General features: G+C 47.9%; 1 long non-coding RNA gene across 2 annotated transcripts; it reads left to right on the plus strand.

Annotated features, from left to right (window-relative positions):
* The first annotated feature begins 1,166 nt into the window (after positions 1-1,166).
* LOC128336768 (uncharacterized) lies at positions 1,167-22,303 on the plus strand. Of its 2 annotated transcripts, XR_008312075.1 has the most exons (3): positions 1,167-1,726; positions 19,843-20,060; positions 21,827-22,303. It is a non-coding gene; the product is annotated as an uncharacterized LOC128336768 (long non-coding RNA). The 2 variants fall into 2 exon arrangements; XR_008312074.1 differs by lacking the exon at positions 19,843-20,060.
* The last annotated feature ends 5,096 nt before the right edge of the window (positions 22,304-27,399 follow it).

Here is a 27,399-nt window from a genome sequence, read left to right on the forward strand (position 1 = left end):
AGTTGGTGGCAACTGCAGACAGACCTCTCCTGATGATCTCAAGGGGCGGTGGAGTCCATGGCAAAGAAGACGTTCCCTTAAATAGAACGTTCTCTTGAATAGAAAGTTAGAGGACGAGCGCTTAGGTTGGAGCAGGCCTGCTCAACTTCGGCCCTCCTGCAGATGTTGGCCTACAATTCCCATAATTCCTGGCTATTGGCTGCTGTGGCTGAGAATTATGGGAGTTGTAGTCCAAAAACAGCTGGGGGGCTTAAGTGGAGCAGACCTGGGTTAGAGGAAAAATTTGGGTTTGTCAGAGCCATTGGTACCTGATCCGTGCGGGTACCAACCAGATGACACCAAGATCTCCTCGGTTGAGGAACCCTGTGGCTCTAGATGCCAGCAGGGATTGACCCTGAGGGTGCCAAGGTTGAAACCCCTGTCCCAGAACCCACACAGGAGACACCAGACAAAATTTATTTATTAAATGTTTCTTAATTTTTAAAAAAGCATTTAAACATTTTTCTTGTTTTTCTTGTTTTTTCTTAAATAGGCGGGTCTTAAGAAGTGCCTTAATCAGCCAGGGTAGAGGCTGAACGAATCTGGGGGCGGGGAGTGTTCCAAAGAAGAGGGGCGGCCACAGAGAAGGCCCTCCTACGGGCCTAGGCACCACGCACTATGCCAGGGCCTGGGACTCTAAGGAGGGCCAGCCAGCTGAGAAGACCTCGTAGGTTGGGATACAACTGGCCAAGAGAGGCGATTGAGGAGATATACAGGCGCTAAGCCCATAAGGTTTTGGTAGGTGAGAACCAGCACTTTGAATTGGACCCAGAAGCGAACAGGCAACCAGTGCGGTGACCGTAATATGGAGAGGGACTACATGGAGAGGAGGGGACCTCTCTCAGATCCTGCCTTATAGCCCCTAGAACCCACTCCAGCACTTCCTCAATGACAAGCTCCGAGAAGAGACATCCAGGAGATACTGAAGACCAAACACAGAAGTGTTGTGCCTTGCTGCCAGGCACCTGCTGAGCAATGGGGCTACTCAGGAGGAGGAGTAAGTAGCCAACCTCTGTTTACTCAGAAGTAAAGCTGGGAGTGCTGTCAGCTGACAGGAATGGGAGCGGCTCTCTCTGAGCCTTTATGAGCAGTTTCCTGAAACAGGCTCGGTGCTAAGAGAAGGTTGTTGATGCACCTCTTGTGGAACCCCAGAGAAGGTGGCTGGCTGCGTTTGGTGGGGCTGACTGACTGGTCTACAGCCATGAATGGGAAGTGCTCCTTGTGGCTCTTTCCTATTTTGACAGTATCTATGCAAGGTATTTTTCAGAAGAAGGATAACTGGAACCAGGCCCTTCAGCTGCTATGGACATTTCTCTGATCCTCCCTTGAGACTGTAATTCTGTATTATGCTACACAGTTTGTTTTGTGCAGGGGTGGTTATGGGCTTTTTGGGCCCTGCTTTGCCCTTCTCCTCCTAGAAGAAGAAGATGGTGGTGATGAAGAAGATGGCAGTGGTCAGTGCTGGAGACAACAGCTCTTACTGAGCACCCTTCTTAGTCCTGCTGTGTCAAGTCCAGCCTGATTCAAAGCATCCAGTGCTTTCCTGTGTGTGCCGGACCCTCTGTGGAGTTATAGCCTCCCTGGCAAGCTGACGTGTCGCTTCAGACCCAGCCCTCTGATCCTCCACTCACAACACTTCCTCAGTCTCCAAACCAAGCAACGCCTGCTGCAGCCCCAGTGCGACCCGGTGAGTCCCTGTTTGAATCAAGTAGCTTGGGTTTGTGACAGAGGCCGAGTTCGGACATACTGGAAAACTGGAGGTCCCTTCACCGCTGGTTCCCGAAGCGATATGTCCGAATCTGGCAAACCGGAGTTAAGGGCCAAAAGGGACCTGTGGTTTCCCTTGCCAAACTCCACTCTGTACCTTTGGGCGGAGTGGAGTTTGGCCGCCCTTAACTCCAGTTTTGTGGTGCCAGCGTTTTGTGGCACCGCAGTTTGGTCCCAGCAGGACTGGAGTTCAAGCTCCTCCCTCACTCCAGCCTGATTGGCTGTGCGTGCTTCCTTGATAGAAGGAAGCTCACACAGCCAGTTCCCCTGCCTTTCTGCAGTCTGATGGGAGACTGCAGAAGATTGCTTCTCCCGTCAAACTTTCAAAAGTTTGCTGGTAGAGCAGGCAGAACTGTGGGTCCATTGGAACTGTGGTTCTGTGCTAGGGATGTGCATGGAACTGGGTGGGGGACGTTCAAAGGCGAGGATTGTCTTTAAGGGTGGGGGAGGGTGTACTTACCCTTCACTCTGCTTTTTCCCTGCCGGTGCTCAGTTTTTTTAAAGTCCATTGGCGTTTTTTTAAAGTCCATCAGCGTACCTCTCTGATGCCCAGTTGCCCCTTAACCGTAAGTACCCGATGTGTCTGCGCACGCTGGGTGTGTGAGCGTGCACAGCACACTTGTGAGTGCACACATCGGACATGTATGCACAACATGCCTGACACATGTGCGCACGCACCTGATGCTCACAGGCACGTCGGGTACTTCCAGTCAAGGGGGCAATGGGGCGGCAGGGAGGTACACTGCCACCCCAACAGACTTGCAAAAAAACGAGCGCTGGTGGTGGAGAAGCAAAGGGAGGAGTAAGTTCTCCCTCTCCCAACCTTAAAGACAACCCCCCCACACCTTTGAGTCAGCGGAACTGCCGGCCGTTCAAACTGGTTCGGAGGCCCATAAAGGGCTTCTGAACAGGTTCCATGCACATCCCTATTTTGTGTTATGTCTGAACCTGGCCAGTGTTTAGGGTGACCTCAGAGGGCTGCTGTGAAGACTCAGCATCTGTGACGGGACGGAAACAGCTACCCAAACTGCCTGTCAGGGATAGGACTGCCCAGCTGGCAGAGGGCCTTTCCAAATGGCAAGCTAGGGGATGTTAAAAGCTTTGGCACAGGTCCCAAGCATGATCTTGCTTGCTGTGCACACACTGCTGTAAGTTTCTACACTTCTTCATGGTGTGATCTTACCGTCTCTGAACCTGCCAAGCAGGGACCTTGTGTTTTTTTCATAGTGCCCCCTGCTGGCCAGTTCTTGCATTCCGAGAACCCACATTTTTCATTACTACTTTTGTGCCCACTGGGGGGAAAGGTGGGTTTTGTCTCGGAATGCAAGCACTCCCAAGCAGGTGGTGCTGTTCAAATTGTGCGAGGTCCGTGCTCACAATGTGTGCAGAGGATAAGGCTGCATTAGGAAGTGGGGGGCGGGGAGAAGCTTGCTACAGTGTGTGTATGGGGAGTAAGATCATGCTTGGAATGCCCCAGGGTGGGGTTTGAACAACACCTGGCTGGTTCAGGAACATAGCTGAGGCTGAGCAGGGGTGTGTCTGGTCATTGCCTGAATGGCTGGCTGCTTGACAATCCTGGGTACCTAACCTTGAGTTCCATGAAGGAAGGGAGGTGGGAGGAGAGCTGGTCTTGTGGTAGCAAGTATGAATTGCCCTCTTTGCTAAGTATGGTCCACCCTGGTTTGTGTTTGAATGGGAGACTACACGTGTGAGCACTGTAAGACATTCCCCTTAGGGGATGGGGCCGCTCTGGGAAGAGCACCTGCCTGCTTGCAAGCAGAAGGTTCCCAGTTCCCTCCCTGGCAGCATCTCCAAGAGAGGGCTGAGAGAGACTCTTGCCTATAACGCTGGAGAAGATGCTGCCAATCTAGGTAGACAATACTGAGCTAGATGGACCAAGGGTCTGGCTTGGTACAAGGCAGCTTCCTGTTTTCCTGTGAGATACATAAAATGCAGAAGTGTACATAAGAATAGTAGGCAGCTTGCTTGCTTGCTTGCTTATTTATTTATTTATTTGAACTTGTAGCTCGCTCACCTGAATGGGGATTCAAACCCGGGTCCTCCAGGTCCTACTCCAACGCTCTAACCACTACGCTATGCTGCCTTGAGCTAGGGTGCTGGCACAACAGTGGGACTTCCTCCTGTCCTGGGTAGTCGGATGACGGCAGAGAGAGCCAATCCCATGCTGCCTCTGCTATAGGGCAGGAGTCGTGGGAACGAGTTGTGGGGAGAAGCCTCTGGGCCAAGCCCCTGTGCTGTGTGCCTGAGAGGCTCCCGCCTGTCTGCTCCAGGTCCTTGCCAGCAGCACATGGACCTGAACACCTGGCAGCCGGCACGTTCTGGATGCAGGTTGGCCCAGTCTGTCAGGTTGCTGCTAGCCAAATACGCTGGCAGGAGCAGCTGGCTGCCTGCAGTCGGGGTGGGACTCGGGCGGAGTCTGTTGGAGGACTCGTTTGGAGCCTCTGCCGGCAGCTGTTCTTCCTTCTCCACCTGCCTTGGCCCCAAAAGCAGATCTTGCCAGCCAAGATCTGAGTGGCGGCCTCGGCAGCTGTCAGGCCCAGTGGGAAGAGCTGAGTGGGTCGAGCTGGGCAACCGACCCGAGTCGGAACTGGGGGGGAAAGAGATCCCGAATGTGCCTCCTTTGGGTGGAGGCAACTCCACCAAAGAGGAAGAGGAGAGCTGGTCTTGTGGTAGCAAAATGTGCAGTCACTAGTCTGCTCAAAAGGTATCTTGAAGCCCATTTGCAAATTAGGCACCTGGATTTGGAAAGCCATAATGTGGCAACAACCCTAGGCATGCCCCATGAGCTGCTGGGGCAAACTAATGGGAAGGGGTGGCTGTCCTCTCCCCCTGCTCCCTTGCAGGCTTCCCAGGCTGGCCAGTGTGTGAAGCAGGATGCTGGACTGGATGAGCCCTTGCCCTGATCCATCAGGGCTTTTTTTAGATTCTTAGGTTAAGATGCTCCCTGCTGTTGCCATCAGAGGAACTCCCTGGGATGGATCTGACTCTTGCAAGCTTTGCAGAGAGAGCCTCTCCTCAAACACTGCAAAGCTGGTCTTGTGGCAGCAAGCACAAGCGATCCCCTGTGCTAAGCAGGGTCTGCCCTGGTTTTGCATTTGAATGGGAGACTCCATGTGTGAGCACTGTAAGATATTCCCCTTAGGGGATGGGGCCGCTCTGGGAAGAGCATCTAGGTTCCAGGTTCCCTCCCTGGAATCTCCAAGATAGGGCTGAGAGAGATTCCTGCCTGCAACCTTGGAGAAGCCGCTGCCAGTCTGTGTAGACAATACTGAGCTAGATGGACCAATGGACTGACTCGGTATATAGCAGCTTCCTATGTTCCACTCACAAAGAACAAAGCCCTGCCCATGTAGACTCCTGCTTCTTTGAACTGCGAGGACAGTTTGGATCCCACGGGCATTTTAAACCCAGTATTTGCAAAATTTCAGACATCAGCCCAGGACCGAGATGCCCAGATGTTGGATTACAATTCCCATTATTGCCATCTGCAATAGCCAAAAGCCATTGCAGCTGGGGATGATGGGATTTGTAGTCCAACAACATCTGGGCACCCAAGGATGGGAACCCCTGGATTAGGACTTGGTCAACTTTCATGATGTCGGCACAACCCATGATGTTTATGGAGGGTGGCAATGATGCCAGAAGTGGAATGAATTTCCCCTTGCAGCATCTGACACCCAAGAATGGAAGAGAGCTCCCAATCCACAGTTCTGGGCTGCATCCTTTTTGCTTCGGAAAAGTTAATTTTTGAAGCTGTAGGCTTGCTATCTTTTTTCATAGATCAATGTTTCTTTTTTTATTAGCAATTAAAATTTAAGTTAATGGGAGCAAATGAAGACAAAACGGTGAGAGCTTTGGAATACTCTAGTATAGGCTCATGCATTTGGATCCCACAAAGCAGGGGTTCTCAAACTTCCCCGGGGCCTTTGTCCACTTTGGCAGGGGATGATGGGAGTTGTAGTCCAACTTTGAGAACCCTTTCCAGAAAGGCTGAGCAGAAAGGTGGGGAGGAAGGGGATCTCTCTGAAGCGCTGCGTACACTGGGACTGATGACAAAGACAGAATCAACATTGTCGTCAATATAATTAACACACAGCAACATAATTATATAGTGAGATCAAAACAATACTTTTGAGAAGGGAAATGATGTTCAACAAACAACAACAAAAACGCCATGTTCAGAGCAGTGGTTTTTCCAAACTCCCCAGCTTTTCTGTCCGGGCAAGTTAGGCTATTGGCAAAGTTGACTGATGCCTGCTAACTGGGCAAAGAGGCACCCTTTAAAGTGGTGGTTCTCTTGTATTTAGCAGGGGGAGAGCAGATAGCCCTATCCAGCCCCAGCACAGCATCCCTCCAGTGGATGTTGCTGGTATCTGCCTTATGTTTCTTTTTAGGTGATGGGTCCTTTTGCCACAAGAAACTTTCTTTATTCATAAAACCACTTTGAGGACTTTGGTTGAAAAGCAGTAGATAACTATTTGTAGTAATAGGACTGAGAAGAGCATAGCAGGAGAGCTGGTCTTGTGGTAGCAAGCATGACTTGTCCCCTTATGCTAAGCAGGATACACCCTGGTTGCATACGAAAGGGAGACTAGAAGTGTGAGCACTGTTAGATATTCCCCTTAGGGGATGGAGCCGCTCTGGGAAGAGCATCTAGGCTTCTAGTTCCTTCCCTGGCATCTCCAAGATAGGGCTGAAAGAGATTCCTGCCTGAAACCTTGGAGAAACTGCTGCCAGTCTGTGTAGACAATACTGAGCTAGATGGACCAAGGGTCTGACTCAGTATATGGCAGCTTCCTATGTAAAGAGAATTATGTACAGTACTCTGGGCTTTTTAGAGGAAGAGCAGGATATACATGTAAAAATAAAGGGCTTGGTTGGGCTTCAGATGTTGTCAGAGCAAGGTGGCAATTTGGAGCTGTCCTTGGTACTGCCACTCAAGCCCCTTTTTGTAAAATTTTATTTTTATTTATTTAAAACATGTATATACCACCCACAATGGAAGCCCTGTCCATCTTTTCTTCTTGCTGAGTCTGCCCTCCTCGGTCTTGTCCACCCATCGTACCTTCTCCAAATCCTGTGGGCCCTGATTCATAGTCAAGATAGAAAAGGACAGCTTTTCTTCAGGTTGTTAAAGCTCTGGGAACCTGAAGAGGATGAGATTTAGTTAGCGGAAACAGTAGTGTTCTCTTTTGATTTGATTTGCAGCCAACCTCCTATAGCAGAAAATCGGTGAGTCCTAATTTTTGTTAAGACACCAACACTATCAATGAGCGGTAATGTAATAAAGACTTCTCAGTAGCTACAAAAGCAAAAATATCTTTTTCTTCACACCATGGCATGTATTGCAGAATACATGTGTCTGAAGAGTCTGACAAAAATAAAGTTGACAAAGAGTTTGATTGGGATTTTCAAGACGCGAGTTATTACCTTTGCCATGGATTCATGATTTATTTAGATCTTTGTGCCACTGGGAAAGGTAAAGAAGCCACCTAATGGTGTAGCGGGGAAATGACCTGACCAGCAAGCCAGAGGTTGCCAGTTCAAATCCCCGCTGGTGTGTTTCCCAGAAGATGGGAAACACCTATATCAGGCAGCAGCGATATAGGAAGATGCTGAAAGGCATCGTCTCATACTGTGCGGGAGAAGGCAATGGTAAACCCCTCCTGTATTCTACCAAAGACAACCACAGGACTCTGTGGTCACCAGGAGTCAGCACTGACTTGATGGCACACTTTACCTTTTACCTTTACCACTGGGAAAATTGCTATCTTTCCTCTTCAGTTTGCCACTAGTAAAATTGAAGTAATAAGGTAGGGATTCCAAACCTTAGGTCCCCAGATATTGATGGACTACAACTTCCATTATCCCTAATCGCAGGCCATCAGGGCTGGGGATGATGGAAGTTGTAGTCCAGCAACATCTGTGCACCCAAAGTTAGGGACCCCTTTTCTAAGGGCATATCGAAACTACTAATCTACACCAGACCAATATCAGTTTTGTTGCTTTGACTTTCCCTAAAGAATCTTGGAGATTGTAGTTGAGTGAGGGTCTGTCAGAGAACTTAAGATCCCCAGACCAAACTGTGGGTCCCCTGGGGAAAGTGAATGGGTTTTAACCCAACTTATACCTCTGGTGAATATGCATCCATAGTGACCACTTTCACAAAGTATGTGGGCAGATGTCAATAACAATCTTATGATACATTTTAGGAATTAAATTTGCCATAGAAATTAATGGTCTATATTAGCTATTTACTATATATATATGTAAATATGCCAATTTGGATACCAAGAGTTTCATAGAAGCATAAGAAGCTGCCATATACTGAGTCGGACCATCAGTCTATCTAGCTCAGTATTGTCTACACAGACTGGCAGCGGCTTCTCCAAGGTTGCAGGCAGGAGTCTTTCTCAGCCCTATCTTGGAGATGCTGCCAGGGACTGAACCTGGGACCTTCTGTATGCAGAGCAGATGCTCTACTACTGAGCTGACAGCCCCATCCTCATGCTGTTATATAATACAATTATATAAGGAAGAGGTATAAGCATTTTTGCAAGAAATCATTCTGAGATGGGAGGAGCTAAATGGTAGTTGGTCCCAGCCAGGCCAATGGGAGGGGCCTTGCTGTTTTGCCCCTCCCTCTAATGCAGGTAGTGGTACCCTACCTGGGTACCGTACCTGGGTGGCTACCTGCCCCCCACATAGGGTGGCAGCTTATATAGAAGTTAAAACCATGGACCACTTTAAAGGATCCTGAAATGCAAGAACATGAGCTTTCCTCCATGACTTCGCAACGCTATCCAAATAAGTCCTAGATGTTAAGTGAGCAGGGATGAAAGTCATGTTTGGCGAGCACAATTATAACGTTAGTATATTTGATTGCTTGATGCCTATCGCTGGTGCTGTTTGTTCTTTCTCCTCTCTACCGTTCAGTTTCCTTTTCGGGAACAAAAGTCAACATGCGTTGGGAGAGGTTCTCAGGTTGCTTATAAATAGTACTCATATTTCACTGATAATTATAGTTATGTGGGATTAAACCTGGATGCAAAATTATACGGAAGCTATTTGTTAACTCATAAATGTCAAACCTCGTGTTGAACTTTTTCAAATAGTCCTCTTTGGAACAAAAGAAAAGAGGGTGGAAGATCTAGGCATGCCTGTTCAGTGCCATTAAATTAAATGATGTTTTGATATTAATAGTGCCTTTGTTCTGCCAGATCCCATTAATCCTTAGCTACTTACAAAATTGCAGGCTGATTCCCACTAATCCTGGCTACAAAACTGGAAATCCATTTAGAAAGAAGAAAAACATTGGAGCAATAAGTGGGAGGCACAAAGACACTGCACGGAACCTGGTCTCATGATGCAGGATGGGGCATATGGAGCATTCTGGACAGGGCAGGCAGCAGATGGTCAGGACCATGGATAGCTCTCTGTGGGCTGGATTCAAGATCAAGGCAGATTTCAGGCAAGCAGGGAGGGTTGCTCTAGCACTGGTCTGCTCATACGGTACCAGCAGGAGGCATTTTCACCAGAAAAATGGTTCAGGGACAAGTATCAGCTTTCCACCTCCCAGCACTGCAATACTATCAGGACAGAGAGAGCCAGGAGCAGATCCAGGTAGCTGGTCAGGAGTCATAGGGAACTGAAAGTCAGAACAAGCCAAGGGTCAAAGTGTCCATCAGGTCAGAAGGTCAAGACAGAGCCAGGAGTCAAAGCCACACCAAAGGTTGAAGCCAGATCAGTGGTCCAGTGCCAAAGGTTTTGAGCAGGTAGGCAGAGGTCGCAAACAGGTCTGATATCAGACCATGGAGTCAGGAGAAACAGCAAAGAGATGTATAGCAAAACTAGGGAGAGGCTCTAGACACCCTTCCTGTTTGTAGAGGAACTAATGGCAGGCTTCCATGGGTGGCCTCAAGTAGGAATGTGCCAATTGATTCAACTCAAATCTGGGTGATTCAAGTGATTTGGATTTGGATTGAATCACCCCTTAAAAGCGCAATTCGATTCAAATCTGAAATGAATTTTTGAAACTCTATTCAAATTCAATTTGAGAGCTGTTTGGCATCTTTGGGGGGGACCCATTCAGGCCCCCGGATTGGTTAAAAAAGGGTTGATTAAATTTGAATTCAAATCAAATTTTTGGACCAGATTCAAAAATGATTTGAATTCGGAATGAATTTTTGGAATTTGATTTGAATTTGAAACAGAAAAATGCATTTCGTGCACAACCCTACCTTAGATTCAGGAATATCACTTCTGCTGGTGGAAACTTTATTTGGAAGGACTGAAAGTGTGGGCTGAATCTGAGCAACTCAAGGGGTGTCTTGAAAAAGCAGGACTTGTAACAAGGGAAATACCAAGTGCCCTTCTCTTATTCTCTGGCAGGGATGGGAAGGTTTAATGTTTCTGAAAACTCCTTTCCCCCTTTTTTTCTTTTTTTGTTTATTTGCTAGAGCCTTAGATGCTGCCACCATGAGATTGCAGCTTTGGGGGGCAGAGTCCATCACGATGGTGGTGTGGGAAGGCAGGCAGCTTGTACAAAAAACCATATTGCTAGAGTATGTTTTGGCACTAAAACTGCTGGATTCCTGGAGAATTTTGTTGCAGGACAGGAGGGTAGGAGAGACGCTGCTTTGTTGGGGGTGGGTGGAAGAAAGCAGAGAGAGAGTAAAAGCACCCCTGATCATTCAAAGAGGGAGAGAGATGAAGAATGATATGGACATGTCAGTATTGGCTGGAAGGCAAGTGAGGGAGAAGCAAGACCAAACGCCTGATGAGCTACTTCAGATAAGGCCTGGAGTTCCCAGGAACTCCTGAAACCAAATCCCCCCCCCCGCCTCTGTTCTATGGAAATGGAACCCACAGAGAAGAGGAAAGTTAGTTAACAGTGAAATAAAAGACCTGGTTTTGGAAGGGGCTGGGAACTGTTAGGCTGATGCGATTTTCAGGCCAGATCGCCAGCAGCGTCAACAAACCAGATGGCCAGGGTCACTGGTTGGTGGAACCAAAACAAATGGGCACCCAAATGCAGTCAAGACGCTGACAGATGCCCTCTCTTGGGACCCCGGAAACTAACAGTGCTTTCGTTTGTGCATTGTCTGCTAAGACGCTCTGAATCAGCTCTGTAGCCTGGAGACGGATTTATCATCGAGTTCAGATTGCTTCTTGGAGGTACTGGCTGTCAGGGCCAGACTGGGGCTGTGGGAAGCCTTGTCAGAATCTATATCTTAAATTAAGTGTGCGTTTTACAACCGTAGGCCTTTGATGTCCGTTGCTGGATCTGCGTATAGAAGGGAATGTCTGGAATCTAAAGCATAGCAGGTGGAAGTTACAACTCTGTTAACTAGGCAAAGACAGAAGACCAGGCTCCTAGCATTTATGCCATGCCTGGCCAACCCAAGGATTCATGCTAGGCTTGTTCATATGACCCTAAACAGGGTCTGTTCTGTTTGCATTTGGAAGGGAGTCTCCATGTGTGAGCACTGTAAGATCTTCCCCTTAGGGGATGGGGCTGTTCTGGAAAGAGCACTTGCGTGCTTGTGTGCAGAAGGTCCCAAGTTCCCTCCCTGGCAGCATCTCCAAGATCAGGCTGAGAGAGACTCCTGCTTGCAGCCTTGGAGAAGCCACTGCCAGTCTGTGAAGACAATACTGAGCTAGATGGACCAAGGGTCAGACTCAGTAGAAGGCAGCTTCCTATATTCCTATGAGAACCACGTGTGCTCCTGATCCCCTGATGTGTGAACTCAAAAAGCAAGTGAGGAGGAAGGGAGATGGAAAACTGTAGGGGAGAATTTGAGTCAGCCTCTTGTTTGGCAGAGAAACCCAGGTGGATGAGAACAGAAGTCTGGGAGGAGATCTGGAGACAATAGCTTAAAGTCTAAAACAAATAAAGATTATATGTATTTATTACTTACTTACACTGCTATACCACCCCATCCAAAGGCTCTGGGAGGTGCACAACAGGTAAAATACTACAACAAACAGCATTTAAAGCAGACAGGTTAAAACAATATAAATACAAATCTCAAACAGTTCAGAGACATTATCAAACCAATTAAAATACTTTAAAACACTTTACAAGCCTTGGAAGGCCAGGCCAAACAAGTAAGTCTTTAGGGCGCTCTTGAAGGCCAACAGCGAGCCTAAACTGCAGATATCTGCCGGGAGTGCATTCCATAAGCCAAGGGCAGCTACAGAGAAGGCCCCGCTCTGAGTCTCCACCAGATGCACCGGTGGTAACTGAAGAGAGACCTCTCCGAATGACCTCAATGTGTGATGGGGATCATTCAGAAGAAGGTGCTCTCTAAGGTAACCCGGACCTAAGCTGTTTATTTGAAGAAGTTACAGACTTAGATAGAAATGTACCCTGTACTAGCTTAGCTCATAGTGGAAGGAAGAAGAGCAGAGAGAACAAAGAAAGGAGTGTTTTGAGAGTATCAGTCTACCAATCAGGAGAGAGACGAGCAGAGACATTGACAAGGGAGAACAAAGGGGCAATCATAGGAACATAGGAAGCTGCCGTCTACTGAGACTGACCCTTGGTCCCTCTAGCTCAGTATTGTCTGCACAGACTGGCAGCAGCTTCTCCAAGGTTGCAGGCACAAGTTTCTCTCAGCCCTTTCTTGGAGATGCTGCCAGGGAGGGAACTTGGAACCTTCTGCATGCAAAGCAGATGCCCTAGGACATGTGATAAAATGACAGGGAACGCCCACTGAAAAGCCCCGATTCCTTCCCAAGGGCCCATAGGAATGCCTGGAATTTCTGAATGGCTATTGGCCATTTGGAAATTCAGTACATTCCATGGGCACATGGAAGGAGAAACTTAGGAAGCTGCCTTATAAGAGTCAGACCATTGGTCACTCTAGCTCAGTATTGTCCACCCAGACTGGCAGCAGCTTTTTCACGGTTATAGGCAGGAGTCTCTCTCAGGCCTCTCCAGAGATGCTGCCAGGGAGGGAACCTGGGACCTTCTGCATGCAGATGCTCACGACATTCACGTAGCATACTCACAATGCTTTTATTACCAGTTTCCACCCCACCTCCCGATGCCCTAATAGTAGGAGGAAGGCCGAGAAGTTTGTGAGGCAACACAGAATAAAGCCAACCAGCCACAGAAAAAGAAACCCAAGAGCCCAAGAAGCACCCCCACCTTGTCCCCTCCCCATACAACTGATTCCAACACGCCGTGTATTAACACAAAGAAGGAAATGTTGCGGAGAGGCATTCCCTGCTGACCTGCTCTCTTCAAAAGTGAAGAGTTGCCATTTTTTCTCCCCAAGACAAAGAGCCAGCGATGTTGGACACAGAGAGATGCCGGCGTCTCATTGTACGGGGACGACAGCCGGGCTGGGAAAAAACCCTCACGCCTCCCAGAGACAGCCTTAACAAGACAAAATAACACTTTGCCCTTTCGCTATTGTTGCGGGGCTTGGTGATTAGAGTATTCGCTTTATTTTCCTCCGATGGAAGGGTTTGTAAGAACAGCTGGAGATCACACGGGGACAAGAGGGTGGAGGAGAAAAAGAGGATTGCTCATCAGACGTTAACAAGGGGGAAAGGAGTGAGAAGAAAGACGAACAAGGGGTTGGAGGCATGGGCCTGCTCCTTCTCGAACCTAGTTTGAAGTGACAGCTGTGCCTGTGAGGGAAGGTACAAGTGTTAGGCGGGGTGGCAACGTGGGGTCTCGCTTCTGATGCTTCCCCCCCCACCGCCACCGCCCCCCCCGGGGATTGTTTTTGCTGAATTGAAAAGTGTCGTTTCTCATTTTGCTTTTATAGATGCTAGAGGTGGTTACAGCTGGCCCTATACTGGCTTGCCAACGCCTGGGAGAAAGCAGTTGACATCGGACAAGGCAATAATGGGATGGTTTATCGGTCCATTACATAGTACTGTATTTGGGGGGCGGGCGGGGGGGGGGGGAATACAAGCATACCGCAAGCTGGGCTGTTAACATTTTGGCTAGATGTAAGCGGGATGAAGCGGTCCATACCAGAGGCGTCGCCATTTCGGCGATAGAAATCTCAACTTTTGAGCTATGGAAGCGTGAAACCCATGCCTATTTTTAGACCGCCGGAACCAGAAGGCCAGGCTGTACAGACCCTTTGGGGGAACAAGAGACTTGGACATCGAGGCCCTTCCGGACATCTTGGGAGATGCAACCTCTCTGATTGCCTTCCAGTGGCTCCTCAAGCCCCTTCTCACTGGGCAGGAAGGCACCTTTTTGAGTGGTGACTCTTTATCTTTGGCAGGGGAGCTCAACGGCCCCTCTTCAGCCCAGCCCGGCATCCCCCCAGTGGTTGTGTCTTCCCTTTTCGTTTGTGAACCACTTTGGGTCAGGGGCTCAGTTATGCCTATGGCTTGGACCAAGAGGCACCTTTTCAAGTGGTGGTCTGCTGATATTTGGCAGCGGGGGGGGGGCAATGGTCTCCCTTCAACCAAGCAATGGGTCCTTCTCCGTGGCTGTTGCTATGCTGGGGTCTTGCTTGCTTTCTCTGCGGACTGCGAGTCCTTTTGGGACCGGGGGCCACCTTCCTGTTTCTAGATAAACTGCTTCTGAGAATGTTTGTTGCCAGATCCATGGTATATAAATATTCTAATTATTACTGCAGTAATAATGGCGCAGTGAGGAAGTAACTTGCCTAGCAAGCCAGAGGTTGCTGGTACAAATCCCCGTGGGTATGTTTCCCAGACATTTCCCATGACATACAGCTGTTTCCCAGACTCTGGGAAACACCTCTATCGGGCAGCAGCGATCTAGGAAGATGCTGAAAGGCAACATCTCACACTGCACAGGAGATGGCCATGGTCAACCCCTCCTGGATTTTACCAAAGACAACCACAGGGCTCTGTGGGCCCCAGGAGTCAAAATTGACTTGATGGCACAACTTTACCTTTAATTATTATGTAAGATAGTGAGTCTTTTAGGGACAAGGTTATTCACATCTAGGGGGGAAATGCTGTAAGCTAGTCGAGTAGAGTGGGAAATAAATCAAGTGACTGAACAGAACCTACCTTTTCAATAAAGCTATTCACACAACTCCCTAACCCTCATACTCTACTGTAACTGCACCTAAGTGCATGGAATTGCAATAATCACATATTTGTCCCCTGTTTGCCCCACCTTAATTGTTTTTCCTTTCCCCTGTTGTCTCCCCTGTATCAGGTTCTGGATTGCAGTCTCTTCAGGGCAGGGACCTGCCTTCTTGTACCCCATACATAAGAAGCTGTCACACCATTGGTCCATCTAGCTCAGTGCTTCTGTCTACACCAGGACCTTTCAGCTACAACTCTCCTGCTGTTTTTAGGCTACAAATTCCATCCTCTCCGGCCACAATGGCCACTAGGCAGGGGTGATGGGAGTTGTAGTCCAACATCTGGACTGATGTTGGGCAGTCCTGGTCTACACTGACTGGCAGCCAGTTTCCAAGGTTTTAAAGAGATAGTCTCTCTTAGCCCTACCCAGAGATGCTGTCAGGGACTGAAACTGGGACCCCCTGCATGCAAAGCAGATGTTCCACCACTGAGCTATGGCCCCATAATCCCTATACTGTTAGGAGCATAGGAAGCTGCCATATACTGAGTCAGACCATTGGTCTATCTAGCTCAGGATTGTCTTCACAGACTGGCAGTGGCTTCTCCAAGGTTGCAGGCAGGAATCTCTCTCAGCCCTATCTTGGAGATGCTGCCAGCGAGGGAACTTGGAATCTAGATGTTCTTCCCAGAGTGGCTTCGTCCCCTGAGGGGAATATCATGCAGTGCTCACACTTCTAGTCTCCCATTCATATGCAACCAGGGCAGATGCTGCTTAGCTAAGGGGACAAGACATGCTTGCTACCACAAGACCAGCTCTCCTCCTATTGTTACTATACAATGATTGTTACTAAACAATCATAGTAACAATAATCATACAGGCAGACTAGAGGGCAGCACAATTGAAGAGATGTTGAGGAGCGGGCTGTAGCTCAGTGACAGAGTGCATGTAATACAACTTGGAGAAGCCGCTGCCAGTCTGTGTCGACGATGCTGAGCTAGATGGGCCAAGGGTCTGACTCAGTGTATGGCAGCTTCCTGTGTTCCTATGGGGTTTAATCCCCAGCAGCGCCAGAAGTTTGGAGATATATATGGAGCTAGTTGGACCAGTACTGAGCTAGATGGACCAATGGTCTGACGCAGTATATGACAGCTTCCTATGTTGGTATAAGGCAGCCTCCTATGTCCCCATATAGAACTAAACAGAAGGGTTGGGATTTGGGGATTTCGTCCTGGCCGTTTCTGAAATGGGATCTCTGAATCACTGGAGACCTGAAGCAATCAGTAATCATTATTTCTAATTCAGGTAATATTCCCTGTAGCTCAGGAAGCAGAACTGGAGACAAGGTGACTTTTGTACGGCTGTGCTTATTATCTGGAGATACAAACCACCAAGTTGCATTAAGCAACCATAAGATAACACAACAATTCACGCTTTCTAAGTTCTATTCGCTTCGCTTTGGATTTTGAATTCAAGCACGATATTTGTACCTGTACTTGGGTCTTAGTTTTTGGAATGGGTTTTAGGACCTGGAGATGTCGGAATGTGAAGAGGTAGCATTTCACTGTTCTTTTGTTAGGGCGAATGCAACTACATCCACTTAGTCTCTGCAGTTTCTAAAAGGAACGTAACAAAAGACTTTGCATGCTGTGATTTTATACAAACACACACACACACACTGCAGTGTCCCGGGCTGAGAGACTGTCCTCCGGAAGGCAGAGTTGATTCTCTCTGGCATATCCTTGAGATGCAGCATCTGTACATTGATTCTTTGTGATCGCAGACAGATCTGCGTTTGACTCTCCATAAATCCATCCATGGAGGGGACACTTTGGGGCTCACAAGAGGCCCTTCTTGCTTTTATCCAGCTTGGGAAGAAAGGAGGGGAAAAACAAGTTTCCCCTCCTTGAAAAACAAAGGAGGGGAAAAACAAAAATATCTAGGCCTGGCATGCCGTGGGAAAGGTCCCTTCTATTACGAATACGATAAACATTTATATACCCACTTTTCAACAGAAGTTCCCAAATCGGTTTACATAGAGAAGTAAGTAAGTAGATTTATTACGGTCCTTAGACCAGCTTAACATTTAAAATAATATAATCTCCAAAATATTCAGATTGCTAATACAAGCTCTACGAAGTTTGGATGCAACAAAACAAAACTTGGGCACATGGACAGAAGTAACAGATTTAAAAATTGACAGCAAAATAATAATAAATAAATAAGATGGCTCCCTGTCCCCAAAGGGCTCACAATCTTAAAAAGAAATAGAAGACAGACACCAGCAACAGTCATTGGAGGGGTACTGTGCGGGAGTACCTCTGCTAAATAAAGAGAATCACCACTTTTAAGAGGCACCTCTTTCCCCAGTTAGGTACCAGTCTCTTCCCAGAACGGCAGCGGCTTCTCCAAGGTGGCAAGCAGGAGTCTCTCTCCACCCTATCTTGGAGAGGCTTCCAGGAAGGGAACTTGGAACCTTCTGCTCTTCCCAGAGTGGCTCCATCCCCTAAGGGGAATATCTTACAGTGCTTACACATGTAGTATCCTATCCAAATGCAAACCAGGGTGGACCCTGCTTAGCAAAGGGGACAATTCATGCTTACTACCACAAGACCAGCTCTCCTCTGACTGGCAGCCTTGGAGAAGCCGCTGCCAGTCAGTGTAGACAATACTGAGCTAGATGGACCAATGGTCTGACTCGCTACAAGGTAGCTTCCTAAGGTCCTATGTATCCCCATGGTGTCACGGGCTACACAGGCTGAAACCTCCCAAGGGACCCCGGATGGAACATAGAAAGCTGCCATATACTGAGTCAGACCCTTGGTCCATCTAGCTTAGTATTGTCTTCACAGACTGGCAGCTGCTTCTCCAAGGTTGCAGGCAGGAATCTCTCTCAGCCCTATCTTGGAGATGCTGCCAGGGAAGGAACTTGTAACCTACATGCTTTTCCCAGAGCAGCTCCACCCCCGAAGGGGAATATCATCCAGTGCTCACACATCTAGTCTCCCATTCATATGCAATCAGGATGGACCCTGCTTATTAGCTAAGGGGACAGGTCATGCTTGCTACCTTCATGGCAGGCACACAGAGTAGGCCTTCCACCGACTGCCCAGGAAGGAAATTAATGCAGAGCAAATGAACACAGTATGAGATTTATACTGAAATATATATAGAAATAATCCAATTATTTTTTACCACAAAAGGCCACACAAAAGGTCTATACTGTATGTGGGAAAGAGCCTTCCGCATTTTGCAGTGGGATTGAGTTCAGGGAATGCTCCTTACTGTGCACAGAGGTGCAGTAATTATGGAATGGGCCCTTTTTCTGCCCGTGAAATGTTGGAGGATTTGTAAAGAAAAAAGGCCAACGGTGCTTCCTCCTCTCTATCTGCAGGGGATAATGTAACAACATGTCAGCTCTCTTTATTCCAACCGTAGACCATTTTGAAAACATTAAAAATGCACAGCCGCAAAAATCACACCTCTGGATTGAAAAGAGTGATAAAAAATGCAGATTTAAGCCCATCGTAAAAATTAAGGGCGCCCAGACTATAAGGAGGATTTCCAGTCTAAGGAGACAGAGAGCAATAGCCATTTAAATGCGCCATAATTCATTTTGAGATTTCGTAACATGAACGCAGTGCTGTTCCCTGCAATTCCACCTATAAGTAACATTTCTGTTCCCGTGAAGGACTCTTTTCCTCACAGGTCTTTGCAGTGTCTCCCTGATGACAGGGAAGAGAGAAATATAAAAATCTAGGATTTCCCATGCCCACATAAGATCTTTGGAAGGAGAAGACATCTGTAACTCAGCCTGAACCTGCAGGGTCAGGACTGTAAGTGGTCCAGTAGACGGGCCAGAGGTGGGTATGTAGTCTGATTTAGGCCCAAGTCATGATCCAGAGCAGCCATCATGGAACTGAGGGACCAAAGGCAGCAGCACGGTCAAGGTCAGGCAGATGGTCAGATGCGAGGCAAGGCCCACATGTCCGTCTGGCTCTGGCTACTTCAGTGCAAAGTTGTTCAGAGTGGGGAACCAAGCCTCAAACTGTGGTTATAGAATACCACTCGGGTGCCCCAGATCACCTGGCCTGGTTGGGCTGATAAGGTGCAGTACCATCTCTGGCCATTACTGCGGTGGTGCTGTAGCACAGCAAAAGCCCTGAGATATATTCCCCTTAGAGAATGGGGCCAAAGCTCCATTTGTGAAGAGCATGTGCTTTGCATGCAGGTTTACTTGCTGGCAGCATCCCGGCAGGGCTGGGAGAGACTCCAGCCTGAAACCTTAGAGAGCTGCTGTCAGTCAGTGTAGACAATACTGAGGCAGATGGACCAAGGGCCTGACTCAGTATAAGGCAGCTCCCTATGTTCACCACCTCTCAGAGTCCTTACCGGATTCAGAAAGAGAGAGCTTGAGGATGGGGTCATAGCTCAGTGGAAAAGCATCTGCTTTGCCTGCCGATGGTCCCAGGTTCACTCTCTGGGAGAGACTCCTCTCAGAAACACTGGAGAGTTGCTGCCAGTCAGTGAAGACAATACTTAGCTACATGGACTGCTCGTCTGACTCAGGATGAGGCAGCTTCTGATGCTCCTAGACGTATTTGTTTGACTCAGTACGGTTGATGTTCTGCAGTGAAATTGGGTCCAAGGAGACTGCAGAGTTCACACTCTCCCTTCTTGAAAATCCCAGCCACTTTTGCAAAACCCACTTGATGCATTCTCCCCCTGCCCTGCCTTTCCTTCCAACACCCCCCCACCACCACCACCGCACACTCTGCCATGTGGCCTCCTGCTCCACGGACTTCATTATTTTAACAAAGTACGCTGCGGCACATTTTGCTAGTACCCGGCGAAGCCTGATGAATAATTAAAGCCAAACTCGAACTTGTCAGAAATAAATGAACAAAGCCCATTTTGGCAATGCGGCATCCTTGATTTATTTTTTATCGCGTTCACTTGGAGTCCTTGCTAATTCACAGCATCCAGCCGTCCCGCATTGGCCTGTGAGTCATTTACTGTGAATGGGTGAAATCCTACCATCCACCATTACGTCTTCGCAACCAACTTGGGAAAGAGAATCAGGCAGCTCAGAGAGGAAAGCAAGCTCACCGATGCAGGAATCTCCTATTCAGAAATCTGTCTTCAGAAACACAGCTGAAATATGTAAAAATTTCCAGCCAAGTTAATTGCTTTTGGGGTAAATATTCTTTTTCCATTATGAAGTTACCATTCCAAGAGTATCCTTTTAATTATCGCATTCTGTTGCTATTGGATGTTCTGCCTCCAGGTATTGCAGCAAAGCACAGCTCGTACTAGAGCCAGTGCTTCATAATCACACATAACATTAAAGGCTGCTGTGGCAATAGTAACAAACAGGACTGAAAAGAAGCCGCTCAAAGTGCAGGGAGGCAGAAGAGAGGTCTTTTCTGAGTGCTGAAAGTGATGAGAGAGGCATTGTTCTTGCCCGCGGAAAACAGGTCTTGGAAATTTTTTCGTTTCAAAATGGGCTGGATTGAAGAAAATAGGAGGACGGGACATTTTATTGTTTGATTTGATTTGATTTCCATACCGCCTTTCCAAAAATGGCTCAGGGCATTTTACATTAAAACAAAACAAAGCTGAATTAACTATTAAAATCAAACACTGTAAAAACAACGTACAACCCCATTAAAACAATCAAAACAGTTTCGAAAACCCTGGAAACCCAGGCTGAACTTTTATGGTTTAAAAGCAGTTTAAAAACCCTGGAAGGCCAGGCCAAACCGATAGGCTTTAAGGGCTCTCCTGAAAGACAATAAAGAACTCAAATTATGGATTTCTGCCGGGAGTGCATTCCACAGCCCAGGAGAGAAGGCCCGCCTCTGAGTCACCACCAGACGTACTGGTGGTAACTGGAGATCGACCTCCTCAGATGACCCTAACGTGCGGTGGGGATTGTGCAGAAGAAAGCGTTCTCTAAGATTTTGACAACACTGTGGTGTCTACACTGACTGGCACTGGCTCCCCTCAGAGTTTCGGACAAGAGTCTTCTTGAGTTGCTACCAGGGAGGGAACCTGGGACCTTTGGCATGTAAGCAGATGCTCTTCCACTGAGCTATGACCCCATCCCCATCTATATATATAATTCTCTCGGGTGTGCCTTGGAATGTGCGTCCCACTGCCCAGCTGATTGGCTGGGCGGCGGAGGTGCCTGATAGGCTGAGTCGCACCCAGGAGGGTGCGACTCACTGTAAGATATTCCCCTCAGGGTATGAAGCTGCTCTGGGAAGAGCAGAAGGTTCCAAGTTCCCTCCCTGGCAGCATCTTCAAGATAGGGCTTAGAGAGAGACTCCTGCCTGCATCCTTGGAGAAGCCGCTGCCAGTCTGGGTAGACAATACTGAGTGAGGTGGACCAAGGGTTTGACTCGGTAGAAGGCAGCTTCTGATGTTCCTGTGTTTCCCTTAGGCTGACTTCAGGCTATGGATGCTGTTTCTTTTAAAACTTTTGTTTCGTGGGTTTTATTTGCATGTGTTTGTGCTTTGTTGCCATAATTGTCATGTGTTTCGCAGTTACATTTTGCAAGGCAGCTGTGCCAAGCCCTAAGAGGATATAAATATGCATACGGCTCTACTGGTATTGCCAAAGACATTAAAACATGTTGTCAGGGTGGAAAGGAAAATACAGTTTCTCTTTGGTTTTATTTTTGCATGATGCCGGCTTTACACTTGGATACAACCCAACGCCGACAAGTTCTTTTGAGTTGCTTGTACTCAGGCGAACCTTATCTGGAAGAAAGACGGCAGAGCCACAGTTGTGTTAGGCAACGTAAGATTGCGTCTTTTTAAAAGAAGTGTATTAAATAAAACACGTTTCTAGATCTCCTGACAAAATTAGCTAAAAGCGTAAAAATCATCCTAGAATAATGATTCAGAAATGGCAGCTGAACATTGTAGCTCAGTGGTAAAGCATCTGTTTGCTTGCAGAAGGTTCCCGATTCAGCCTCTGGCATCTCCTGTCCGAAATTCTGGAGAGCCAGTTGGAGTAGACCGAACTGAGCTGGAAGGACCAATGGTCTGACGTGGTATAAGCAGATAAATGAAGCGTCCTGGGATCTATGAAAACACAGCGACAAAAAAACAAAAAACCCGATACGGTATCTTTGTATCGGATGAGAATTTGCTTGAGTGAGAGAACATTCCAGATGGGTTTGTAAGAGAGAAAACTGTGGACCTTGAAGTATGTGGACCAGTGTCATTTCACCAGGACAAACTTCCACTTGAAAAAGACATTTCAAATCAGAGGTCTCCATTGTGTGGACTTTTCTTATGCATTCTACCATTCTCCACAACGTGGACTTTATTATTTCTCCCATGTTATACGATTGTTTCTCCAGTATCATTTCTCACGGCTTTGTCTTGCTGTAGATTGCATATATTTTTATTATAGATTTATTGGACTAAGTTGTGTGTGTTCAGTTTGGTTGGTGGATCTTTTTTGCTTTTTTTGGTGTGCTGACATGGTATAAGGCACCGTCCTGTATTCCTATGAAGCCCAGATTATTGGTGGCACACATTTGGGCAACTTGGATTAATTCCCAAATGCCTGTGCATCTATTTCTGTTCCAAGCATGTATTGGATATACGGGAACTATAACACACTCCAGTCATCTTTCAATAACATATAACCATTTGTTGCTTACAACTCACCGGGAAACCCAGTGAATAAAGTTTAAACTGGTGAATAGGTTAGCAAGCACAAGTTATCTGCAGACTTGTCTCTGGACCCTAGTCCATCTGGGCCTAGGATTCTTCAGGTGTCTGACAGGGGTCATGCAAGTCCAGCTACTCACACAAGCTTCGGCTGTAAAACTGAAACTGTTCCCCAGTCCCCTCACATGGCCTCTCTCATCCTGAGGCCTTCAGGGCAAAGCTATTAAAGAAACAGTAATGGTTGCTCTGGGGCTTTTCTAAAAGATCTGCTGCTGGGTTCCAGTAACTAGGTGAAGTGGTGGGACCTTTCCCGGTATATCCATGGACCATCTCAGACTGATATTTCACAACACAATGAAGATACTGGCGGGATGAAAACCATGCAGGGAGAAAGTGTGAATCCACCTACACTTGGTTTTTTTCATTATAAAAGGGCCACTTCTGGTCCACTTCAAGCACATTTCTTCCAAAGATACATTTAATGCCACCTGGCCAGAGGCTGACCAGATGGTCTTTGTTGTTTCATTTACAGAACACTCCTTTATGGTTCTTTGAGCGAACTGGCAGAATACATTTTCTCTCTCGCATTCTTTATTTAGCTAGGGCTTATATCTTTAACACTGTAGAGTTAACACTAATTCAAGCCAGCTGAATAATAATTTATCCTCCTAGAATTCTCATCTTCCCCCTAAATTGCCTTTCCAGTTCTGCATTGATTAAACCTCCAGAAATGTTAGTCAACGTATTAAAACTCCGCATGTGTTTATGTGGGTTTCTGGGAGGGGAGCCTGCCTTGCCAGAGAGACAAAGGGCACGTATCTACCAAGTTCAGTGGAAGAACATCTGCTTTGCAGGCAGGTCTAGCATCTCCAGGTAGATGGGATGGGAAAGACCCATCTGAAATCATGGACAGCTGCTGTCAATCAGTGTAGACAAGACTGAACAAGATGGACCAATAGTCATAGGTACACAGGAAGCTGCCATATACCGAGTCAGACCTTTGGTCCATCTAGCTCAGTACTGTCTACCCGGACTGGCAGCAGCTTCTCCAAGGTTACAGGCAGGAGTCTCTCCCAGCCCTATCTGGAGATGCTACTAGGGAACCTTCTGCCTGCAAGCACGCAGGTGCTCTTCCCCAAGTAGCCCCATCCCCTGAGGGGATTAATTTGCAGTGCTCATCTGTCTCCCATTCAAATTCAAACCAGGGTGGACCCTGCTTATCAGAGGGGACAATTCATGCTTGCAACCACAAGACCAGCTCTCCTCCTGTATAAGGAGACTGATTGATTGATGAAGTGCCATCAAGTCAGTGTCGACTCTTAGTGACCACATAGATAGATTCTCTCCAGGATGATCTGTCTTCCACTTCGCCTTTAAGGTCTCTCAGTCAGTGGTGCATTCATTGCTGTCGTCCTCGAGTCCATCTACCTTGCTGCTTGTCGTCCTCTTCTTCTCTTTCCTTCTACTTTCCCCAACGTGATGGACTTCTCAAAGGTGCTAGGTTTTTGCATAAGGTGTTTGAAATATGATAGTTTGAGCCTGGCCATTTGTTCCTCGAGGGAGAATTCTGGATTGATTTGTTCCATGATCCATTTGTTTGTTTTCCTGGCTGTCCATGGTCTTCTCAAAAGTCTTCTCCAGCACCAAACTTCAAATGCTTCTGAGCTTTTTCTATCTTGCTTCTTCAAAATTCTTCAGGAGAGGAGAGCAGCTGGTCTTGTGGTAGCAAGCATGATTTGTCCCCATAGCTAAGCAGGGTCTGCCCTGGTTGCATATGAATGGGAGACATGATGTGTGAGCACTGCAAGATATTCCCCTCAGGGGATGGAGCTGCTCTGGGAAGAGCATCTAAGTTCCAAGTTCCCTCCCTGGCAGCATCTCCAACACAGGGCTGAGAGAGATTCCTGCGTGCAACCTTGGAGAAGCTGCTGCCAGTCTGTGAAGACAATACTGAGCTGGATAGACCAATGGTCTGACTCAGTATATGGCAGTTTCCTATGCTCCTAAAGTCCTTGTAAGGAGTTACAAGGCCCTCATTCTGCAAGCAAACACATTACCATGAGAGTATCTGAAGTTTAGTTGCAGGAGATCATGCTCTTAAGAGTGCTTATGCAAACTGGTTTCCTTATCTATGTATCTGTGGTGACCAGAGCCTATGAGATTTGCTGGAGGAAAGGGTCTCTAAACATCAGAGCTCAATAACCAGAATGAGCCATATGTGCAAATGACCATTGCATACCATGGCACAATTTCCACATGCTCCTTTTAAAGAAGCCCTGCTCTGCTCCTATACCTTTAGCCAGCTGTCTGCAGGGGTGCGGCTAGGTAACTTTAGACTCTGAACCTGATGGCTTTATAGGAAGTGGCGGCGGGGGGTGGGTGGGGCTTCCTTAGCTGAGCAGGGTCCACCTTGGTTGCGTATGAAAGGAAGATGTGATGTGCAAGCACTGTAAGATCTTCCCCTCTGGGGAGAGCATCTAGGTTCCAAGTTCCCTCCCTGGCAGCATCTCCAAGACAGGACTGAGAGAGATTCCTGCCTGTGACATTGGAGAAGCCGCTGCCAGTCTGTGTAGACAATCCTGAGCTTGATGGACCAAGGTTCGACTCAGTATATGGCAGCTTCCTATATGCCTATCTTCCAGGGCTCCTCCATGCACTAGGGAGGGGGTAAAGGGCTCTGGGGGTGGGTGGGCTCTGGACTTTCACCCAAAAGCAAAGGTTCACCTCAGTAATTTTGGAGCCTGGACCTAATGGCCTTTGGAGCCCCCCCCCCCCGTTCCTTCTAAGTGGGATTCCCAGATGTTGTTGGCTTTTCTTATCCGTTCAATCATGTCCAACTCTCAGTCACTCTATGGATCAATGCACTCCATGCCACCCTATCTCGGACAGCTTCCTTTAATTCCACCATGGTCATTTTTAATAATATCCAGCCACCGAGTACAAGGCCGTCCCCGTCTCCTTCTTCCGCTGATCATTCCCAACATCATTGTCTTTTCGAGTGAATCAGCTCGCATGACATGACCAAAATATGTCAGTCTTTGTTTAGTAATGACTACAACTCCCATAATACCCAAGCAAAAGCCATTGCAGCTGGGGACTCTGGGAGTTGTAGTCAACATCTCGGAATCCCTCTTAGAGGGAACACCGCCCCCCCCCCCACCGTTTGCAAGTTAAGCATCATCTCCTGCACGCGCGCACACACACAACACACCATGACAAGCACAGTATTTTTAACATGTGGGTTCGTGAGGGCACAAGCAGCAACTGAACTCCCAAGAATGTAAGAATATAAAACAGGTATATTTATGCAAATATGCATGAGCAGAAACATTTCAACACACAACTTAGTGCGATTATGACCTCTGCCGGTCGCTTTAGAGACCGAGGGGGGAGTGAGGAAAGAAATATGTGGGATGGGAATATGTTAAGTTGCGTGTTGAAATGTTTCTGCGACTGCATATTTGCATCAATATACCGGTTTTATATTCTTACATGATTGTGAGTTCAGTTGCTGCTTGTGCCCTCAAGAACCCACTCGTTAAAAATTCTGTGTGTGTGTGTGTGTGTGTGTGTGTGTGTGTGTGTGTGTGTGTGTAAGATGATGATGCTTAACTTGCAGTGGAGGGAGCCTCCAGTGGCAGGGAGCTCCAAAGGCCTTTTAGGTCCAGGCTCCAAAATTACCCCAGTGCACCTCTGTTCGCCCTCCCCCATATTTCTTTCCCCCCTCCCCCCTCTGTCTCTAGAGCAGAGGTCATGCTCAGCACAGCGTGGGTCGGCCACTCAGCAACCACACCCCCTGGGACAGACTAAAGAGGATTGGGAGGCCCCAGGGGGTGTGGAGGCCCCGGACTTTGGCCCCAAAGTCCAGTGGTAAGAGCGCCTCTTCCCATAACTCCAGCATCAATAGCAATGCTGGCTGGCTGGCATTAAGAAATTTAATAGGGGATGCAGGACCCATGCCACATTGTTGTGGGCCTATCTTAGCATCCCCCCCCCCAATTCCATGCCGAAGCCTTCCCCCTCCCGGCTCCTTGAGCTACTCCAACTGGAGATGCCAGGAATTGAACCTGGGACCTTCTGCATGCAAGGCATCAGTGCTACCACTGAGCCTTTCCCTATCCTACATAGATCAGAGAGTCTTGGATGCACTCATGTCGAACCGCTGCTAACTGAGCAAAGAGGCGTGATTCTCTTCTATTTAGCAGGGGGAGAGCAACTGGCCATATCCAACCCCAGCACAGCAACCCTCCAGTGGCTGTTGCTGGTGTCTAGCTTATATGTCTCTTTTTAGACTGTGAGCCCTTTGGGGACAGGGGACCATCTTATTTATGTATTTTTGTACGTAAATGGCTTTGAGAATTTAGTTCTCAACGAGCAGTATAGAAATATTCGCCGCCGTCCTCTGGACACTCAGATCAAAAGCTCAGAACAAGCTCGGCAGAGAGGACCAGGAACTCTCTAACATGAGCACCCGCCTATGTTGTGCTCCTTTGCTCCGAGGATGGCTGCTATACAGAGCAAATGTTTGCAATATCAGCAGAGGTTCACCTAGGTAATTTTGGAGCCTGGACCTTAAGGCCTTTGGAGCAGGCGCGGAGCCTGACCGCCGGTGGCCCCCACTGGCCCCACCCCCTGCCTCTGACGTCAGATGCAGGGAAGAGCTGATCCTGGCTGTGCTACAAACACAGCGCCAGCCTTAGTTTAGCTCCCAAAGGGGCTGCACGGCCCCTGCTCGGGAGCTAAACCAGCACCGCCGCGTCTGATGTCAGACACGGGAGGGGGGCGTGTCGGGACCACAAAGCGTGGCCCCTGTTTGGGAACGGCCCGGGTTCTTTGAACCCGTGGCT

Source organism: Hemicordylus capensis, chromosome 13, assembly GCF_027244095.1.
Source record: "Hemicordylus capensis ecotype Gifberg chromosome 13, rHemCap1.1.pri, whole genome shotgun sequence".
NCBI classification, from domain to species: domain Eukaryota; kingdom Metazoa; phylum Chordata; class Lepidosauria; order Squamata; family Cordylidae; genus Hemicordylus; species Hemicordylus capensis.